This window comes from Prionailurus viverrinus, chromosome B4, assembly GCF_022837055.1.
Source record: "Prionailurus viverrinus isolate Anna chromosome B4, UM_Priviv_1.0, whole genome shotgun sequence".
NCBI classification, from domain to species: Eukaryota; Metazoa; Chordata; class Mammalia; order Carnivora; family Felidae; genus Prionailurus; species Prionailurus viverrinus.
Genome location: NC_062567.1, coordinates 79,127,083 through 79,134,020, shown reverse-complemented (window position 1 = coordinate 79,134,020; position 6,938 = coordinate 79,127,083). Strand labels below are relative to the sequence as shown.

At 36.1% G+C, this 6,938-nt stretch overlaps 1 pseudogene; it reads left to right on the top strand.

Annotated features, from left to right (window-relative positions):
* Positions 1 to 1,733: 1,733 nt before the first annotated feature.
* Positions 1,734 to 5,339, top strand: LOC125170629 (olfactory receptor 6C2-like; annotated as a pseudogene).
* Positions 5,340 to 6,938: the final 1,599 nt, after the last annotated feature.

The following is a 6,938-nucleotide window of genomic DNA, read 5'->3' as shown; positions in this document are numbered from 1 at the left end:
TTTTAATTATCAAGTAATCTGAAAAATATGTAAAGAGTGTTTCATATTTTAAAATATAACAATATGAATATATTTACATAGGAAATTTCTTGAAGGCTGTAGTCTGAGATATTAGGGTGGTTATTATATTTAAGTTTAACTTGTCTATATTTGTTTATAATGAGTCATTTAAGGTAATAATGTTACAGAAGGAGAAAAGGGGTAACTGTATTCTGTCAGCAGCTATTAGCAGCTATAGATGTTATTGAATAAAACGAAGAAATGGTAGACTTGCTGTTTTTAATTTGGTTTTTATTTTGTGTAAAAGTCCTGTGTTGAATATCATTGTCGAATCTTCAGGTCTCTGAGGACATGGTCCCCAGTCCTACATGTTTCAGGATCTTTGCCAAAAGATTACACAAAAGATTCATTAATAACATTGGAACCCAATTCACCTGGGACTTGTGTTTATTCACGGATGTTTGGCACATAAAACAAACATCAATCTTGATAAAATTCTCATTTTTATTGATTTTGGAAGGCTCAAATATCAGGGCTATGTAAACCAGAGGGAATTCTTGGTTTATTCTCCCAGACTTTGGAGTAGCAATTACCTTTCGAAATAGCACAAATACCTTGGTAGGAAGGTCTTGGCCACATGTTAGAAATGAAATGATTGGATAATCAATACCATCCCAGAGCTGTCTGTGAGGTGAGTCTGGGTCCATGAGTAAGAGCGACCAGAAGTCCACATAAAAGCCCACACAAACATAATCTTCATTTTTCTAATCCTCACGATACTCAGGGATAATCAACTACAACCATTATGTCTATGGTTTTTGAGAGACTTAGAAAATTATTTTCTCTTAGAAACAGTTTCATATGTCTTGCCAAAATTAGAGAGATGGAATAGTTAATTATAGTTAAAAGAAACAAGAGTTCATAATTTTTTAGTTGATTGAAGATATTGATAAGTCTGGGTTTGTGCAGCATTGAATATTAGGTCACCTAAAAATATGTGAAATAAAGGACTTCAAAAAGCAGCCCTGAATTGCAGATTATCTGCTGATATAAGTAAGGTTACCCTTCACTCTAAGATGTTCAGTTCTCTAAAAGACCTAAGAAGTAAATAGGTGTGAATCAAACAAGGGTGTCAATTTATTTTTCAAGATATTTAGGAGCAAGGACATGACCTAGTTTCCAGAATTGTGTCAGGCATCAATTACATGCCTCAAGTATGAGGAAAAGAGGGGCTGGTGGACTATATATGTAATCCTTTTCTATATCTGGAGTCTATTATTTCACTTACTAAATCTACTGTTAATATTCACTTAATCTGTTGTTACTTGTGTGATACATTCTTGGGAGTGCTCTCAGCTCCTCCTAAAACATTACAGCAGTCCTTCATCTCTTTAATGGAGTCTAAACACTTGGAGATTTATTCTGGGAAATGGGCGGGTGGTGTATAGACAGTATCTTCCACTTCTGGAAGAAAAGAATACTTTAAAGCAATCAAATGAAGCCTTCACATAATCAGTTACTTGGAATTTCCAAAAGATATTATGGGGTTTTTTCCTCCCAATTTATTGATGGCCTTAAACAAGCCTTGGAGAGTGAAATAATTTCAGCTGGTGTTAATGTAGTTAGTTGATGTTGGCTGAGGAACAATCCCAGAACAGCTTTTGGTCCAAATCCAGAATTTAAGTTTCTTTAATCTCTGGTGTTAATGTTTCTGATAAGTATATTGAGGAGGCATGAGTGGAAACCGTGAAAGGAAAGCTATTTCTGTGTCAAACACAGTGATAACACTTTATGCCTTAATGTAGGTATTATATATGGGCTGACAGATCGGGCATGGTGTGATTTAAATGCCACTCAGAATATTTCCCCCACCAAACATAAAAGCCAAAAAGAATTCCCTAAATTAGAGTCAGGGATATGGAAAAAGTAAGAGGTGTCAGATTAGTTTTAAAATTGAATCAACATAATAAACAATATAACATGATCTAGGTCTGAGGGCAAATACTATCTTTAACTCTATATCAGACTCCTTTAATTTTGTGGTTATTAAACAACATAGAAATCGTATTTCTGACACTTTTTTTTTTAACATCGTCTATTAAGCATAGGGAGTAACAAACCACATAGAAAGGTCATAAATGTGGTTTGTTGTAATTTGGAAAAACTCCTTTGAAGATTCAAGCAGGATACAGGAATGAGTCACTAAGAGCCAGTTACAGGTCAGAATCAGCAAACAGATGGAGAAATGGGGAGGGGAAAACCATAGATGATTAGATGACAATGTTTTTTCCAGGCAGGTAGTCCATGTAAGATGACTACCACATAACTGGCTCTCACTATGGTGTGTTTTTAGAGGCCATCTTTGTAGCTCTATCTCCCCAAACAAAACTTACCCCTTGTTAGTCAGGGAAACAGCAAAACTAAGTGAAAGTACTGGCAACGTCAAGAGAATTTCAAGATAAATCTAAACTAAGAAACAATATAGCTTGATATCAATTGTTAATATATAGCAATAAACATTAGGTTTTGGTCTTTGTATAGCAGAGTAAGACAAGGATCAATAGAAATACAGAAAATGGGGCAATCCGTTTTGAACAAATTCATCTAGAGGGAATGTAAAATTTCCAGGGGCAGGTGTCTGACATTCAAAGATCATTATCAAAAGGCACATTTTGAAATATCAAATTTTATGTGCTAAGTTGAAGTCATGGGATTTAATCAGTTCTCAGGAAAAGCACATACAGAAGCAGCTAAGAGGATTTAGGGATGAGGTGTGAGAAATCTCAATGTTACAAAGGTGAGTAGGGGAAGAGATAATTACAAAAGAGAAAACAGAAGGGGGGGGGGGGAACCCAACCAGGAGTGTGGATATGATGCAAACAATGTGTCAAGAACCTCATAAAAAGTAGTGACTGACAAGGAAAAGTGCAAATAAAATGGCTACACTTCACTGGTACTTAAATATCAGGGAAACTCATCAAGAATAGTTTCAGTGGAGTGGTGTGTTCAGGAGCTGTATCATAAGGAAATGGTTGGAAGTCAGGAATCAGAGAAAATTATTAGAAGCTAAGGATAGAAGTTCGATTGGTGAATGCATTTAATACTCAGAGCTGATTATAACATCAGTGACTTGCTAAGAAGGTCTAAGTATTTCAGTCAGACAAATAGACTGAATTGCGAAGCATTAAAGCTATTCTTCAGTTGTGTACAAAACACTTTCTCACTTATTAGTGAATTTGGTGTGTATCAAAATGTTCTCTGTTTTGCACCAAAGTGGGGCAATCAGTAAAAATCAGATAAGGGCAACAAAAATTTGAGAAAATCATGGGAAAGATCTGGGAAAGAATTTTTTATTTTATGTTTTAAAAAGTGTATTTTTTTGAGAGAGAGTGAGAAAGCAGGGGAGGGGCAGAGGGAGAGGGAGAGAGAGAGAGAGAATATCCTAAGCAGGCTCCATGCTGTTGGCACAGAGCTTGGCGTGGGGTTGGAACTCATGAACAGTGAAATCATGACCTGAGCCAGAAACAAAAGTTAGATGCTTGACTGAGCCACCAAGGTGCCCTTAGGAAATAATTTTTTTATATGGAAAAGGTCTTTTGTAGATTAATTTTAGGTTTGGTCATGGCAGTGGAACAGTGTCCTTAGCTGCTTGGTAGATGGATATAGAAACATCTTGTGCCATAACCACTTCTCATGTGCTTTCCATTTATCCAGGAAAAAAAAAAAGCTTCAAGCAGATATTGAAACGGAGTAAAATTTCAATTAGTGATAAGGGAAATATTCTTAGAAAAAAAGATTCCCTGAAGTTTATGATTTCATTGCCATCAGGCTTCGAAGAATAAATCTATTCTAATGGGTAAAGTTAAAGTCCAGTGTAAACTTCAAAATCATAAAAAATTGTTTTACTTGGACTATAAAGAATCCCTAGATTTATTTTTCTCAAATATAGATTATGACCATTTAGTAGAATATGAAGTCAACTTGGTGATTTTGCATTTATTTTTGATGAGATAAATTAGAATAGAAAGCATCAGAGAGCAAGGTAGATTTTTTTTTGGACATTTTTTAATTTCAGTAATATGCAAGTGTGTGTATCTATGTGTGCATATACACTGGACTGCACTATAAAATGTGTATCTTAACATAAATTGTGGTCAAAATATTTGAAAGCTAAGTTTCAAGCATATTAAATGACATGACAACAGAACTGAGGGCATGAATTATTTAAAAAATGTTCATTATCAAAGAAAACAAAATACTATGTGTAAAGTACATTGTTTAGCTTTTCTAAACAAACCCATTGTAACCTTGTTTCTATCCTCTTCTCAGCTCTTAAGTCCCTCAGTTTTACCTGAATATTGGGCAGAAGTCAGGACCTAGGAATCAGAAACCATACTTCCCTAACCAGTTGCATCCTTCTGGGATTGACAGATAACACTCAACTACAGATTCTCACTTTTATATTTCTACTTATCACCTACATGTTGAGTGTAACCAGAAGCCTGACCATCATCATTCTCATATTAATGGATTCTCACCTTAAAACTGCAATGTACTTTTTTCTCCAAAACTTTTCCTTCTTAGAAATGTTATTCACTTCTGCTTGTATTCCTAGGTTCTTGTACAGTATATCAACAGGTGATAGGACTATTCCCTGTAATGCTTGTGCATGCCAACTTTTTCTTTACAGATCTTTTTGGTGTAACAGATTTTTTTTCTCCTTGCCTCCATGCTCTTTGATCGATACATAGCCATCTGCAAACCCCTTTGTTACATGACCATCATGAACCACAGGGTGTGCAAAAGGCTTATCTTCTGCTGTTGGATGAATACTTTGACCATTTCCCATCACTTAGCTTGGGATTGGACCTGGAATTCTGTGACTCTAATGCCATTGACCACTTTGCCTGTGATTCTAACCCTATTCTGAAAGTCTCATGCTCAGACACATGGTTCCTTGAGCAGATGGTTATTGTCTGCTGTGTGTTAGTCTTCATCATGACTTGTGTGTGTGTGTGTGTGTGTGTGTGTGTGTGTGTGATTTTGCTCTACCTGTATACCATCAGAACAACTCTAAGATTCCCCTCTGCCCAGAAAAGGACAAAAGCTTTTTCTACCTATTCTTCCCACATTATTGGGGTTTCTATAACCTATGGCAGCTGCTTCTTTGTCTCTATCAAACCTTCAGCAAAAGATGAAATGACCATTAATAAGGGAGTGTCTATACTTCTTCCATTTCCCCCATGTTAAATCCATTTATTTATACTGTGAGGGACAAAGAGGTGAAACAAACCTTTAATGACTTAGTCAAAAGATTTATGTTGTTCTCAAAGAACTAGGGGAATGTTGAAGTCAGGATCCTTAAGCATATTTTCAATTTTTATCCCATTTTGTCTCTTCCTGATCTAGACTTGGGTTTCCATTCAGCACTGACTCTAATTGAGTCACCCTTTGCATCTCCTTATAAGCCAACCTCTTTGAGAATGATAATCTTTATTAAGAAAAAATGAGAATACTTGATTCAGGAAATCTAAGCATGACCTCACTCTTAACCTTTCTTTTACCAATGCTGAAAGGATTGGGAAATGTATCATAAAATATTGGTGCGATAGTACACATCATTCCTTCAGAAAAAACCTACTCAGGAAGAGAAATAATATTAAAAAGAATCAATACTTTTCTAAGTGTAACAAGCAAAAAAATTTTAAAAACTCAAAATATATTTTAAAACAAGGAATATTCATAGATTTAAAATTTCAAAACATTTACTGATGAAGAAGCTTTAAAATCACCAAGATTCACATATTTTGTTGGATGGATCCAATCCAATATCATTTATTTAAAAACTGTCAAAGGGACATGAATTAAATTAAGATGAAGGGAGAAAGGCACTAGTAATTCCTACTAAGGAATTAAAGCCTGCATTGAAATGACATAAAACAGATTGGTACTGACATACTAAATGAAATGTTACATCTTGAATGTAGGGTATTTAAGCAAACAGATAGCATCAGGTCCAAGGGAACTAATAAGGCTAGAAGAGTGATAAATAACCAGCAAGCCAAATATACTACGAATGGAGAAGAGAGAACATATGAATATTAATATCAATACAATGATTTGCTTTTTAAAAATGAAATCTTTAGTCATTTCAGGGGCGCCTGGGTGTCTCAGTCAGTTAAATGTCCGACTTTGGCTCAGGTCATGATCTCGTGGTTCAGGAGTTTGAGCCCCGTATCGGGCTCTGTGCTGACAGCTCAGAGCCTGGAGCCTGCTTCAGATTCTGTGTCTCTCTCTCTCTGTCTCTCTGTCTCTCTGTCTCTCTCTCTCTCTCTCTCTCTCTGCTCCTCCCCTGCTTACATACTCTGTCTCGGTCTCTCTTTGTACCTCTCAGCAATGAATAAGCATTAAAAAAAAAATCTTTAGTCATTTCAAGAGTCAAAAATATGCACCTGATGATAACTCTCAAAGAAAAATCAGCATTTAGTTAAATTTTCCCCCAACTTCTACAGTTCATCTTATTAAAACTTCCTTTGATCCTTGTTCTTTTACTTCAGGCCACGCTCACATTGTGGCCTGTGTAGGCAGGGGTTCCCCACCCCCCCCTTTTTCTACTACTGCATCCCCAGGGTTCTCCCATTGAAATGACATTCCCACAAGGAATCTTTATCTTACTGTTCCACTACCACCACTACCACCAAGCCTGGTGAGTCCTACCCATTATACTATCATCACCACCTAGCTCCTGCTCTCATAACTCTTATCAAACTACAATGTCAAGTTTCTTGCCTTTGTTCTACTCTAGATGGCAAACGCCTTGGGGAATGTCTTTATTCCACATGCTAAAATACGTTATTCCTGGCACTGAGACAATTATGAATCCCATAGTAGATAACCTTCCAATATGGTGATTTGATACTTCTGACAATGCAAAATGA